Consider the following 16,245-nt stretch of genomic DNA (forward strand, 5'->3'; position numbering starts at 1 on the left):
AACATTGAAATGGATTGTCATAATGATTATATATACCGTAGGTCTATCTATGTGTTAAAAATGTTATTTCATAGACAGACGATTTAATTTATTGTATATATACCTCATTATTTCCCAGCATGGTAGTAGGCCATACGTCCAGTTTGTAAACACATGCAGTGCCATAGATCTCGCGCAAGTGGGTCGCGTCAGCCGGGCCGGCGCAGCCCGCGCGCCCGCTTGCGCAACCGCTCGTCGCTCCATATCGGGACGCTCGTAACTTTACAGTTCGCACGTTCGTTACTTTCGATAAAGACTAGACTTTCTATCATGATTTTGTATTTCATAGCCTGTCAATCTATTCTTCTCTGGCATCTGCTCTCCTTTAATATTAGGATGACCAGGAATTGTCAATGTGACAGGAATCACAGGTTTAACATCAATACAACTGTTTTTACTTGACTCTACTTATCTTGGAGGCTCATCTATTCAAGTCCCTTGAACTGGCCCATTGTAATTTTAACGCGTTCATAAAGGGCAGAAGAACCACCACCGGAATACATTCATATCGACCCATTTATTCTTTAAGCGCCCCACGCATTCTGCCGGGCTGACAATTGAGCGGAAACCGCAGGACGTGGCCGTCTCGTCTTCTTATTACCTTGTAATGTTGTCAGGAACTTGCTAATGTCGACAATTGGATGTCACCGCTCATTGCGTGTGCAAATTGTCGCCCCAAAACAGCTTATGCTCAAAACTCGACCCAGTTTGTTATGGACCCCAAATGATGGTTTAATCGTTGAGTGAGTTGAAGGATGCCATTATAAGATGCCACTCTGACATTTTTAACGTGATGTCCAGGGTTTATCACTGCAGACGATTTTAATAAGAAAATAATGTGAATGAATAAGGAAAACTACATACCCAGACAGGGTTATCAGTACAGAGATTCTGTACATCAATTATTAACAACAATATGGCATTATTAACGTAATATATTCCGATTGTTGGGACATAGTCCGTAAAATAACACGTTGTTCGTGTGGATTTGTTTAAACTTTAGATTTGAAAGATTGTAACTGTATTTTTTTCTTAAATATGCCGTGACAATACGTGGTTCCCTTACAATATATTTTTCCTACCCTGTTTCTGCTGGCATATGTTGTAAAGAAAGTCATGACGGAATTCTTGAAATAAAACATTGTTTACATAGTTAAGGCGTTTTTCCTTTGTAATCCTTCACAATATTATAAAAAACTGCGTCATTAATAAAGATGCAAACGGATTACTATTGGCGGCGCAATGACCCGTATAAGAGGCTGACTAGTAACTAATGAATCGACAGAATACGCTCTCGCCTTTGCCACTTGGTTAACCGGCGGTGTACTACCCAAGTTGACACTACCAAAAAAAAAAATTCATCGTACTACAGTGATATTTCTGAACGTAGACCAAGACGTCAAATTTGTTTTTAATCTCATCAGTATAGCAGTCATATCAGTATGTGGGCGCCTGGCCTCTTTGGTTTTTTGACATGACGGTTGTTAAGTCAGTTGGTTTTACTTGTCAAAGCAAATTTATGTTTTATAATAATTTGTGTTTTTCTAAAATATAAAAATAGATACTACAAGTATAACAGATAGGATATCATTCATCAAAAACATTTTATGAAAATATATACACATGTCTATTCTTTTCAAACTTTTTACCCGCTTTGTAATTGTTATTTGAATGCAATTCGAATATTCACTAAAAAGATGCAATCTACTTAGACGTAGTGACAACCCTGAACGCTAATCCGAATTATTCAGGGCGCGCGGCGAAAGCTAAAGCGAACAATTAAACTCGCACTGTGTAATCCACAAGGCGGCAGTGAAGCGGCAGGCGAGGATAAGGGTCACTGATTGAAATCCACTCAAAGCCGCCTTAGCATTGATTTCACCATCATTAATTTTAACGCAAATATAAGGAACCATTAAATCTCTCAAAATAATGTTGTTTAGATGAGATATGGTTATACAGGTTGCAGACAGACGGCTATACATTCGCCCCTTTAAATCCCTTATACCTGTAACTAAACAATCCGATATAAAAATCCAAAATAACGCAGTTTTACACGCGAATGTATTTTAAAATTAGGTTAAGAGAGATTCATCTGAACTAATGAACTTAATGGTCACTATTATTATTATTTTTTTCACGTTGAGTATATGCCACAATACCTATTCTTTTTCTTTTTAGCCGATGGACGTCTACTCCAAGTCGTGGGCCTCCTCCGATCTGACCAGCGACTTCTCACGATCTTAACTATTCCTTTGGTCACCTAGTTGCGCGCCTACCCGTGTCATATGAGTCCGAAACGTGATCACTAACGAAGGGCTTCATCATCACTAACGAGAGAGCTATGCTTTGAATTACGCTGCGAGATCGATTCAGAAATGAGAAGGTCCGCAGAAGAACAAATATAACCGACATAGCTCGAAGAACTTCTAGTCTATAGTCGCAGTGGGCGCAGCATGTTGCTCGCGCACGAGCCGGTCAACGCAATATCTCTTTTAGTGGTATGTTATTTATATCGATAACCCGTTCCAGAGTATGCCTATGTACTCTACCCTCATATCTCGCTGTGCAATCACAATGATTGGAGACCACGTCGACACACACCTTTAAAGTAACTGAAGCCTGATTGGCTTGACTAGACTAACCTAACTTCAGACACACGGACGCCGAAAGGTAGATTCGCTTTCTCAAAAGTTTTATTTTAATTATATTTCACTTTTATGTATGAAAAATGAGTATGTGGACTTTCATCTTTATTCGAAACATTGAATATTTTCCTTATAATTGTTCTTACATTGAACGCATCGCTTATTCCAATACGCTTACGTTTAATGTTGCAGCCAACACACTGCGTATGTATTTTATGTTATAAAGCGTACTTAAAATCAACGGGTCCGTGAACATCTAAAGACATCGCATCTCATTTAGCATCTGCGTTACATTATGGAAATCTTATCTTGATACATCTCGCAATCATACAGATTTTCTAATTGCCGCCATTTTCGTTTTACCGCGGCAACTGTCATGGCGTTTGCGCGGGAAAGCGTGCGCGTGACTCAATATCGAATATTACTACGCATTTAAATGCAAAATACATTATACATATGTTTTATAACATTAATTATAAATAATTGGAGGTTACCATTATTCAGAGTATGTTAGTTAATTATCAAAGATAATCATAATGCGTGACAAAACGTTAAAAATATCTGAAAAACTTTAAAATTAATGCGTGAAGGCTTACGAAAACAAGAACAATTAAGGTTAACAGAAATATAAGTGAACTATAAATAATTAAAAGTAACAGCGTCGATATTAAAGTACGTAATGGCAGCGAATGAGTTTAAAATCGATAAAATCTCCACACAGCGACCGTGGACGTAATTCGGCGCTGTTACAATGCACCCCGGCGGCCGCCGTGCACGGCCGGCCATGTTTTTGTGTAAACACTGTAATGTTTCGTACGGGGATATTAATGTCACGGCTGACGGATTCCGGTCTTGCATATTTATGCCGCATATAGTTTAAATATTAATAAGAATTCAAAATACAATATATATTTTTAGGAAAGCTAACAGGCAAATAAGTAGAAGGATAAATAATACAAATATGTCTCTAATTACAAGTCTCCATCAATTTACAGCACCCTAGAAATTTATACAGGATGATGTTTAAGCGTATAAGCTTTATGGGTGTAAATTTATCAGCTTATTCATCAATAAAAGCTTCAAAGCTTTCACCACTATTTCTAAACACTCCGTATAAATAAATCAGTACAAATTCTGCAGCGACAAATAATTTAACAATTTTATTTTTAATATGAAATAATTCGAATTTTGAAAACGGTTACGGTTCACTATTAGCACGTTAATAATTATTTTTGAAAATATTGATTTTTGGACAGAGTGTGTCATATGTGAATTATCAGCAAATTCAGGTGATAGCAATACACTCACTCCTTTAACATATTTCACGCCATGCGGAAGGTATACGACCCCCACTGCACTTTCCGTTCAGGCCATCTGCAATTCTCATTGAAAACACAAAGGATTCTTAAACAAACGAATTGTAGGCTTGAATATAGATAACTACACATCACGTGTGCGCGTACGTAATCCAGTATAAATTTATAACTTTTTAGCCAGCTATAGCTTTGCAGTATTGAAAAAATGTAAAGCATGCGTCTTGAACGACTTTTTTTATTTTTAAAGTGTAGGCGTGTACGCCTTACGCGGCATCTTCAAAAATTGTCGTGGCACGGAACGTGTTAATATAAGTAAATATAATGTCGATTTGTACAACACTTTTATACTAAATATATCTATTTATTTACTTATTGTTACGTATGGTGTTATACAAGCCTTATTAACTCTTCATTTCTGGAGAAACCTGCCTGTTTAACATTTTTAAAGATTCGTTATGTTTGTTTAACTTTGTGCCGTGAATGTGTAACAATATTATGATATTTATAAATAAATTATTTTGCAGCGCAAGACCTTCTTAATATCTTTGAGCAGGGCCTCTGCCTTGCAGTGGGAGTCTATCGACAGAAAAGAAGAATCCGCGTAGTATTATGGTTCATGCAAGACAATTTGTTATATCCCCTAGTATTTAACAATGTGCATCTATCCGTGTGCGCAAATGATATAAACAACATTTTTTTTTAATCGGACCGGTCGCAAGTGGCCGGTATCATGCCTACATATGGATGTATAAAAACTTTTTGTTTATATTTTTAAACTCCCCGACTGCAATGAATTCATAGGCTTGGTAACACCCTGAAATATAATATTATATTCTATTAAAGGATGTGTCAGATTGTTTTTAATAAACATAGAGTATGTACAGGGTGACTGATTATAGGTGTAAGAGCTTCATAGGGGTGATTGTATAGCTCATATACTGTGAATTAATGTAATTGTTTGAATAGTTGATATAATAAATAATGTAGCGGTAACACAGTAAAATTCAGAATGCTACGTTTTAAATTTAATTATTGCTTACTATCTGCCAGTGCCTCCGTTCAATTTATCGGACAAGAAAAAATCTACGGCAGAATATTTTAATTGTCATTGTCCTAAACCTCAAGGCATTTAACGGCCTGTAGCGTTTGGAAAACAATTGAATAAAACTTCAAAATTGTCTTGTTTATATGTAAAAATTTTAGGTGTATGTTAATGTAGAAAAATAGAAAATAATTGTAAAACGCAGTCGTGCCTCGCGGCTGGGAGAAGAAAGATCCGTATCAAATAGCAGCAGCCCTGTCCCAACTATATGCGCTTAGTAAAAGTGAAAAAAAATATATTGTAAACAAAACACAAGCGATACAAATTAGAATGAATATATAAAAAAAGTGTCTGTCCCTACAGAGTGTACTACCAGAAGTTATTGACATTCTAATAGAAAAAAATATTTAACGTGATCACTTTATATAAGGTGCTTAAAAATTAACAAGAAACCTCTAAATTTGTTTCCCTGTTAAATAAGTTATACATTAACCTCATAAAAGCATCATCCTGTATATCGTTGTTTTCGATTTTCGAACCATCAATTGACGGATATGGCGATGACAGCCACTACGCCGTCAATGCATCATGTACTTTATTTTTAGACAAATACCAAACTCACCAGTCAGAAGTGAAGTGAAGAAGGGTGCATCCTCCGGACAAGTGTAAGCTGTAACAAAAAATCCACTTAAATATCTAACGACCAAACTCATATATTTAAAGGGAAATTATAAATTTGATTTTTTAATTATTCAATTTCACTTAGAATGGTATGTATGTCACAAAGACATAAGTAAATGTATCATAAACCTTATGCTTAGTTTATTGTGAACTAGCTCATTTATTGAAAAGGATTAACATTAGAGTGACAGCTACGTAATTACACGTACGCCTATAACTTATCTTTGCCCTCTTGAAGAACCTCCGTGCTTGACTCTTACTTTCAAAAACCACAAATGCAAGTTAACGAACGAACGCAGTAGTAATGCTGAAATATTTCTTGATCCTCTTCATTGCTTTTGTTGCAATGTTCTAATTGTCTCATTATATCTGATTGACACCCATTGTAAGGCATAGGTCTCCACCATAGTTCGCCATAGTGAACAATCTTACACTGACTGCAACCAATGGGGCGCCTGCCTGTACCGCGTCTGCTGGTTCGATGTCTCCATTTTGGGACCTTTCGTCAGTTGCACGTATGATTTGTTCAGGAAACTACCACTTATATAAAAGTCTTTATGGTAAACGTATAGAAGACACGAATACACAATTCGGTAAGAAGTCAAGACAAAAACAATTTATTTCCATACGAACAAAGGTGACAACAAATCATTATCATCATGTCAGCCAATTCACTTTTACACGCATAGGACTCCCTAATCATCCGCTACAGTGATCAGTCTTTGGACTACCCGCATCCAGCCTACCACGCCTACCCACGCCGCGTCTACCGGCTTGTTGGAACTCGTCAATTTATCTACCTGATCTCTATTATTCCATAGGAATAAATATCCTTCTACGTCGCTTTTGTATCGTCCATTTATTAACAGATTATATTATGTTTACTTATAGTTGGTCGTACAACGTATTCTTAGTTTTTAATTTATTTAAGCCTTATATTCTAGTATTTGCAACGTAAGCGGAATAAAAATCAATTGACGGATAAAGCTTATTATTCAACAAGCGAATATTTAAATGACTAGAATCCTTCGCAGTGATGTCGCTTGATTATTTTGATTTAATTTAGGCTATATCTAATAAAGTGTACATTTATAAATTTGTGTTAAAATTAAAAGATGTGTTATTGTGGAGTTTCTTCCTGCTTTCTGTCTACAACTATAACACCTTGCGAAGTACAGCAGAGTGAAAGATAAAATAGACGATCAGTTAGAGTTCTAATGTTGAATAAACGGGTTTTATCTTTGTTTTTAAAATAAAATAAATCCTATCAACTTTTCAACATCTTGAAATTTTATTTTTACTCCCAGTTATTGTATGTTATGTGGAATCCATCTTCGACTACCTTTGTTGATCGTCAACTACCTTTAGAAGCTTAGCCTTATGCAGCCTCATGCTCCTATTATTAGACAAGCACGCATAGGTTATTTGATGCAATTCAATTGCAATCGAGCACCCAACAGGACGTAACCACAGAGCACTGTTACGCAGCATGTCAACAAACGATCGCGACACCGCTTTCTACTGCTCTGCGGTCGGCTCGTGTTACCGGCGTCCGTTACTGTTGTTACCATAAACGCTCCGTCGGTTTAACGGCTCACGTTGTACTGCAACAAACAGCTCCGAGTAGAAACAATTTAATCGAACAGATTTTCATTTACTGCTAATATTATTTGAACTTTGTATTTACAGCTTTAAGGTTGTACATGGCTTAAGCCTTTTCTGTGTACACTAAGTTCAAGAACTCGCTTAGGATCCATTGCTAGAGATTCATCAGAAGCCGCGGAAATATGATTGCTTAGGCGCATGTGTCATAGAGTGAAAGAAAAGAATTGACAAGTTGTGCATTCTTATTAAGTATCTAAAAGCACTCAATTTCATCATCGTCATCACATCAGCCGAAACTGCAAGCAACAGCGCTCTCTCTCATCCCAGAATTTCCAAGATCGCTGGTCTTATGCTGCCCGCAACAACAACTAGCTGCGACTTTAACTATGTTGACCGTCTACCTAGAGCGAGGTCTACCTACGCAGAGTCTACCTGGTCATCGCCACGCGGGAATCTTTTAATTCTTCTTTTCGCACGAGCGAAGTGCCTTCGCCCACCGCCACTTCAGATGGGCAATACTTCAAGCTACGCCTGTGAATTTGGTTCTTGCAGATCCCATTTCTGATTAGATTTTGCAGCAAAGTTCCGGGCGTAGCACTTTCTTTTACTTATTGGGTGCCTTTGAGCGTTCTTTACAATCGTATCACACCACCTGTTAGCTTCATAAGACAACGGAATTACCCACACTTACGTCTTCATAAATTACAGTATTTTGGAGCTTCCCAAACGCCTATACGATTTGGATTAGGTGAGTGATCACTTTGTTGCAATTGGATTGGACCTAGCTGGACGGTTTGTCCTACGTGTACTTGATCTTCTTCAACTTCGAGAGTGTCTCCTCTGACAACTACTCGAGTAGGCACATTTAGTATTATATTATTATTATATTTGTATTTGATAACTAATTTTTATATTATTTATAGATATTACTACCTACTATTCAGCAGATCTAATTCTTAAAAGAATTTTTAAAAACCAACGTGTTTTATTATCAGTAGTGGTATTAGTAAAGAGACATGTATTCAAGTTTGAATATTTACATAAACTATTGTAAAAATATGACACAAGTTTTTAAAACGTTAAACGATGTAAATATGTATCTTGTTGGAAAGATTTGAAGCAGTGATTCCCAAAGTGGTCTATATCGACTCCTAGGGGTCTAGGACAGCGAAAAAAATTTGGGGGTCCATGAAAGGAAAATGGGGGTCCACGATACACATACACCGATAGTACCTACTTACTTACATCATACTTTCTTATAATATCAAAATATTTACATTATGTATAAAAGTACCTATGAAGTAAAAAAATATTATATATGTTTATAAAATTGTTTAAGTTGTAGGATGTTGGTATAATAGATTGGTTTAGTTGGTATAGTAGATACAAAAATTTATTTTTTTATTTTATTTTGTTTTAATTTAAATTCAATTAATAAATGTATTAATTAACATGTGTTTTCACTTTAAGTTTTTAACATAAAACTTTACTACAGTTAGAAATTTACAGGAAATCAATATCAGGTAAGTAGGGGGTCTACCCAACACGGAAAAACATGGCAAGGGGTCTACGACACAAAAAAGTTTGGGGAACTCTGATTTAAAGTGTCATATATGTGCATATTGACACTTGCATACAGTTTGTTTTGTCCGCAATCATCGCGTGCAGTACCCGAGCGAGTTCAGAGTCCGGCGTCGCGGCGCGTGGCGATACAGTTGCATCAACACATGTCTGTTAACTGCACTATATTTGACCGGCCTAGTTAAATTGTTTAAAATGCCGTTGTAATCTATTAAGTAAGAATTGCGGTTTAAGTTTTTAGGTATTAGCATATAGTGGAATGGCGGTTCTACGAGCAGTTCACAGAATTTGCACCGGTTCTTCCACCTCTCTGCCTCGTGCTTCTCACTACTGCAGATTCCTTCTCCTTCTTAATCTCCTTGGAAAGTTTTCGGCACACTATATCGCGCCGTTAGTGCCGGTCTTCGGCAGCATGAATTACTTCAACCACAGCGTACTTTATTGAACCAGGGCATAGAGCACCGGATCCATACTTGGCTTAGACCTTGAGACATTAGTAAAACTCACGCTCTGTACTACCAACAACGACGGCCACAATACTTTTAAATTAAATCAAGAATGAATTAATTTAAAATTCGAACGCCGATTTGAATTTGGACGCCATCAGTGATACGATCGCTACCGTTTACGATAGTGTCGTGTAAATTATTTAAAATGTTTGTTTATGTGAATACACTCTCTTCGATCATTCTCGGATATAATCTTCTTCGCTAACCGTGTATATATTCATTCTACCATGTTAAAACAAGTTTCTTCACAGCGTTGCCTTTGATTAGCAAAATATGACCAAAGTATTCCTTAAATCAATCGGTTTATTGGTCCGCCTCATTCAAATGAGGTCACTACAAGTACCTATTATATAAACAGTCACTAATTACGGGCCCCGAGGCGCGCGTTGTAACCCGATCCATCTCTTTATTAGTACAACTGTGTCAACAGACCCGAAATTTAATACGTGTTTAATTAACACTAAATTGAACCGCAGTGTTGATTGAAATCGTTTTGAAGAATTTAACTTTAACAAGTTATTTCTGACTTTTTGCCCAAAGGAAATATCTGAGTGACGAAGTATCGGTGTGTTTCGCTTTGTTATCTTCGTCCAATAAAAGTGTGGTTCAGTACATATATAATATGTAGTCTATATACAAAGAGGAGATTCGCAAAAGAACCAGTCTCACAAGGATCCGAGACGTGGTCACTTGCGACGGCCTTACAGGAAGGCTGGAGGTCACTTAAAGAGCAATGGAGAGGGCTGTGCGGGGAGTTTAGCAGCGAGATGGAATCTGAAATGAGGCGATTCGCAGAAGAAACAATACCATCGACGTAGCTCGAAAAGTAGCAGCGGGCTAGGTACATCGCCCGTGTGGCCGAAGGCTGTTAGAGCTGAAAGGTTTCATAATGGCTACCACGAGATGATAGATGCGGCGTGGGTAAGATCCCCGGAAGTTGCTTGATGCGGGGACCTGTTGTTGTGGCGATCTTTGAATAAGTACTAAGCCCTGCAGTGGGCGTCTATCGTCTGACATATGTGAATAAATAAAAGGTGATCGGTTCTAGACGTAAAGGAACAGAAATTATATTGATACTTGAAGCACTGTACCGCGCCTTAGGTAAGCACGCAGCTGGAGGAGGGAGGGGGGGGGGGCTCTCATGTTCATTTTTCCTCAGCCCCCGCCTCTTGGGGATTTACTAAGGCGCGGTACAGTTGTTTAGCACTATACCTCGATAATTAATATCGTATATACCATGATATTAACAAAAATGTAATCTACAATAACACTACTTTATAAAGTAGCTATACACATATACATTGTAGTCTGTACACGAATCCATATAAACATGAGAGAAATCGCTACGTCGCTTCTGGAAATGTGTATTCATAGGGCGGCGGCGCCCTGCCGTCTCGGCTTTCACTTTCGTTAGGATCGCGTCGCGCGCCAAATATGTTAATTCGCTAATTAGTTTATTCATCGCAACGAGCTAACTGCGCCGTAATCGCTCGCATGGAACGCAACAACTACGTTACCGTACCGTGAACAACCCAGTGGCCACAGCTTTGAGTCGGAACACAGTTTCGCAAGGGAGATGTTTTCATATGAAATGATAGACACGGTGTTAATACAAAAAAATAAAAATAAATTGCATAATCCTAGTTTTCGTCTTCAAAAGTAAAATATATTAAATAAATCATTTAACGCACAGGTATACGAATAACTTGTACAATGAAATTCCACAACTAATTTTAGACCTGCCACTAGAGATATTGAGAATCTATATTAAAATTATATGATTTTAAAACCAATGGTAAAATGTATGGAATTAAATATTATCGATGCTCACTCAGGGAGCTAAATATTGTCGCACTCTTTACAAAACTATATTTATAAAGCGCAACTGTTGCTCTTCTAAGCAGAACTGTCTTCCGAGCCTGTGGCAGCTTCCTGTAGGGACAACAGTGTCGACATTTTATGTTGATTGACTTATCAAAAGTACTTGTAATAGCCTATTCGAATTAAGAATGTTTAGATTTTTAATTTATTCAGGTACATCAGCAATACATAAAGTTAATAATACTTTATAAGTTGCCGTATAAAAATGGTTATGCTATTTTTTCTTCCATAGGTGATAATATTTATAATCTACATACAAGTTTGTGAAGAGTGAGTAAGAGGAAACATCATGACTTTTGACACCGGATCTCACTTAGTGTCAAAATGTTTCCTCCGGCGCGCAATGTTCTCTTGAATGAAATGATTAAAAACACTTTATTATAATTATGATTTCATGTCTTAATATATAAAAATTACTAATCAAAATAAGTTTTCAATCGCACATTGCGAGGTACAATACAATAATATAATACTAAATGTCCCTTTTCAAGCAGTTGTCAAATATATATCTTCAAGAAATAACGGTCATCTTCGAGAAATAACAAAAACATGAAACAAGAGATCACTCGCAATCCATCGGATGAGCAGAGTTCGGAAAGGTCCAAAACATCTCGTCCAAAATAACGCAATGTGTGTTATACAATAATGTCCTGACCTATGGAGCAGAGGAATGGTCTATTACGATCATTAAGGACGCTCAAAGTCAACCGGAGAGCAAGGGAGAGGGCCATCAGCGAACTCTATCACTCGAAGAATCCAAGTCGGACGGGTAGCGTTCAGGAAGTTCTGAAACATGTCGATCAAAACACCGATTTGTTTGAAGATGAAAGTGTGTAATACCAGTTATGACATAAGAAGCTGAAACTTGGTCTGTTACGATTGTTAAGGAGACTCAGGGCCACCTAGAAAGCAATGGTTAGGTCTTTTCCTGGAGCTTCTATGATAACGATGTAGCTCAGAGAGTTGCTCATCTGAAATAGCAGTGGGCGGTGCACGTCGCTCGTGCAACCGATGGTCGTTGGTGACGATAGGTTCTCGAGGCGACCAAAAGATCTTTCAGTAGGCGTGCCATTGGTTGGTAATGACTACATCTTTTTTTGGGTTTTGTTTCACATCCATTTGACAGTTAAATATAAACGTTATAATTTACTGAGTATTTTTCACGGGAAAATAAAATTGTTTCTTTTTTCTAGATGGAAATGTTAAACATTTATTGATACAAATAGATATATAACGGGAAATATAGATAAGTATTACTGGTAATAATTGACAAAAACTACGGAACCCTTAATTAGGCGCATGGGGTCAGGGCCACTTGAAATTCAAAAAATTATGGCTTACAGTCTTCAGAGCGTACTAACACTCTTTCTAGCTTCCTCACTCCACCCGGGGTACGCGAATTAGTCACATCCAGAACATTAACGCATGTGCATGCATCGCTGTCCTTTAGAGAGCTGACCCCATGCGCCCAGTTACGTTACATTTTTTGGCGAAGGTAAGTTTTTACTTTTGTGATTTTTTTTGTGTTTATATTAGTATATTGTTTACTTTTTATCTTTGTATGTGTGTATTTTGATAAGGTATGATTTCTTTATGTATTTTTGAGTTTTTTCTATGCTTTTTCTTTTTTTTTTTTGAATTGAAATGCCTAACGACAAACAAGTATTGCAATGGCTGGATGAAGTGCTTGATGAAGAGCAAGATGTTGCTGCTTCGGATTCGCAAGACGAAACTTTAAACGATGCTGTTATTGATAGTGCTCATAATTCAGAAAGCGAAATTAAGGAGTCTGAACATATCCAAGACATCGGAAGACGGAAGATAATTATTTTTTATCTCGACATACTCAAAAAAAAGTCCCGAAAGTGAAATGGTGTAAAGTACCACCATCGAACGCAGTAAGGACCCGAGCACAAAATATTATTTTATATTTACCTGGAGTATAAACATATCTGACATTTGTCATACACAAAGCTAATATTGACTTGCTCTAGACTTTAACATATTCAAGACGGATTTTCTTGAAGAAAATAGCTGCGGCACTTGTGGTAGATCACCAAAAACGTCGCATACAACTCCGTGCTGTACCAGCGACAACAAAAAACGGTTCCATGAAGTTTATAATGTGAACAAGGCGGTTTATCAATCGACAGCTAAGCGCGGGCGCTGTTCATCATGTCCTAGAAAGGACGACAAAAAAGTGCCAACAAAATGTTTCAAGTGTCGTAAATTTATTTGTCAGCAACACTCAAGGATTTACTGCGTCGGATGCAGAACAGAAGATTCCGCTGATGAGACTGAATAAACTTTATTTCTTAAGTTGATCTCAGCTATGCCCAAAAAATTTGTTTAAAGAGAGGTTTACTGTTTTAGTTTTTTTTTAAATATTTTTAATGTCATAGTAAGTATTTGTTTCTTAAAGTTTAGTATATTAAAGAACTTTATTAATTACTATAGAAATCCATTAAATTCTATTCCTTTTTGATACTCCTTTCCCAATGTTTTTTTGGGGTCATTTAAGACCCCATGCGCCTAATTGAGTGATTTTCTTAATGCGCCTAATTAAGGGTTAATACAGTTTTCTAATTGTCGTGACGTCGGCTGGCTGTGCGCGTGCGACGCTGCCCGCTCGCTATGCGGCTATAAAAGAAAATGCACGATAATTATGACGCCTGCAATCACTCGAGGAATGCGTCGGAAGTTGGTTCAGCGTCTCGTAATCGTTGTTACGGTTTTATTGAATCGGCGTTGCGACAACCCTGCCCGAACAGCGTGTAAGTAGCATTGCACTATGACCAAACACGGTCCAAAAAAATATACATTCATACATATATATATATGTGTGTGTGTGTGTATATATGTATACTACTGTGTTCAAAAAGTATGGTGAAAGGTCATTTAAAACTCCCGGGCATTATTTAATGGAATCAGGCGTTACCTCGCGGAAGTCCATCCTAAGTAAGAAAAGGACCAATATTTAGCCACTTCCGCACATGCAGTGGTAGTCGTGCAATGAAATGCACCGCCCGCCAACCCGCTGATAAATGCGTATGCGGCAAACAATGCGAATCACACAACCGCCACCGCCAAATTATTCAACACGTGTTTCACTCCTCCACGGGGCATCTTCAGGAGTTATGTTACACAAGAGTATGTTACAAATAATAATAATAAGTATTATGTTACAAAAGAGTAATTAATTAATTTACGTTTTATAGAAAAATTGACTTGAATTTTTGATCACAGTACACGAATACGGTTGAGGAACGATATCATATCGAATTTTGGGAAAAAAGTCGCGAAGAACCAATGCAGTAATGACATCGACTAATCGAGACACGCGTTGGAGACAAAATATTCTTGATCACCGGTAGTTTTAAAGGACAATTAAAGCTTCCTCCGTGATCACAGAATATATTTATTTTGTATATTACAAGCACGGGTAGAAGACGAATATCCTGGCTGAATTTACGCCAGTGTTTTGGAAAAAGCACCCGTTCGATTTTCAAAGCCGCGATGTCAAAAGTAAAGTTCGTCCTAACGGTCGCCGACATCGCAAGATAAATTTTAAATATTACAAAGCCTTTTTCAAAATTAATTAAATATATAATATTTAAAGAAGTTTAATTTGATTCTAATGGCTATCAAATTGGATTGTTCTGGCATTATACTTTTGAACATTATGTAAAAAATAATACAGTTCTCATGGAGCTCAGAATCTAATAAATGGTGTAAGAAAGAGTTTTAGACTGAAATGTTGTAAGTTTGTTCCAGACTTCTCTGAAAGTACAGTCAATATGCTATACATAACGGCAGGGTGTGCCGGGATACGAAGTCATCAGGCTGCCATATGATCATTAGCTGTCAAAGTTAATTGATCGGAGCGGCCACTAACAGTATCCGCAGATAGAGAGAAATCTCCGCGAAACTCGCAGCTAGATGATAAGACGGCTTGAAATTGAAAGCTCACCACGAAACGAAAACAGTTCAGGTGATATCTATTTTGAAAATATAATGAAATTCAAGGTCCATAATCATATGATGAGCCTCGGATGGCAGAGAGCATCTGAACAGCTTACTGGCGATGGGTTTCTTTTGTTTGAAGCAGACGCGGACATCGCTGCAGTACACACTTCCAAATAATAATATACAGGAAAGTTACTGTTAAATGTTTTGACTTCCAGGCGAGCGGAAAGACAATCCCCAGCTAAAAGCTCTTTATTTAATTACCAATTGTAATGTTATATTATTTTGTATATGAACCTACTCAAAAAGGTTTGTTTTGCTTTAACCCAATACGCTAACACAAAACCTTATTGATAAATATAAAATACATTTAAAAAAACTTTTCAGTTAAACGGTTTTATTTGTTACCCATATTGTGGTAGTTGTGGAAAAATATGGGCTTAGTCCGCCATATTCGAACGGCGTCCATCTTGAATTTTAAATTTGACATAATCATCTTGTTTTACTAGTGTAGCCCTTTCATTTGATACCCATATTGAGGGGGTTAAGGAAAAATACGTAATCCGCGATTTTGTATCGGCGGCCAACTTAGATTTATAATGTTATTGATTTTATTATATTGTATTGTCACCTAAATTAAATGTGTGTACCAAATTTCGGATCAATTTGACAACGGGAAGGTGCTTAAATTTCAATTTCTAATTTTGACCCAAATAAACATTCCGTATGGGTCGAACTAAATAAAACCGTTTAAAAATGTCTCTAAATGTACTAGACCCTGTGTTCGTTCATCCTAGAATCACAAGACCTGCGTACGCAAGCAAGAGACCTTACTCTAGACTGCTTCCGCTAAAGTGCCCCGTTACTTACGCAATCTGTATTTAACTAAGTACTAAATTGTCACCGGGGCAGCGCGGCCGTTATTTTCAAAATCGGTCAGCCGCTATTTCGTCGTATAATTTCCCCGGTAACGAGCG

At 37.3% G+C, this 16,245-nt stretch overlaps 1 protein-coding gene across 1 annotated transcript in view; it reads right to left on the reverse strand.

Moving 5' to 3' along the window:
- The window catches only part of LOC137923654 (GAS2-like protein 3), a 76,957-nt gene that overhangs the window by 49,856 nt on the left and 10,856 nt on the right, over positions 1–16,245 (reverse strand). Inside the window, exon 2 of the mRNA XM_068766879.1 lies at positions 5,668–5,715. The gene's annotated coding sequence lies outside the window, so the exon portion shown is untranslated. The remainder of the gene's footprint in view (positions 1–5,667; positions 5,716–16,245) is intronic.

Source organism: Battus philenor, unplaced genomic scaffold, assembly GCF_028537555.1.
Source record: "Battus philenor isolate CCGP_79_NKW_IND1 unplaced genomic scaffold, ilBatPhil1.0.hap1 SCAF_22, whole genome shotgun sequence".
In the NCBI taxonomy this organism is placed as follows: Eukaryota; Metazoa; Arthropoda; class Insecta; order Lepidoptera; family Papilionidae; genus Battus; species Battus philenor.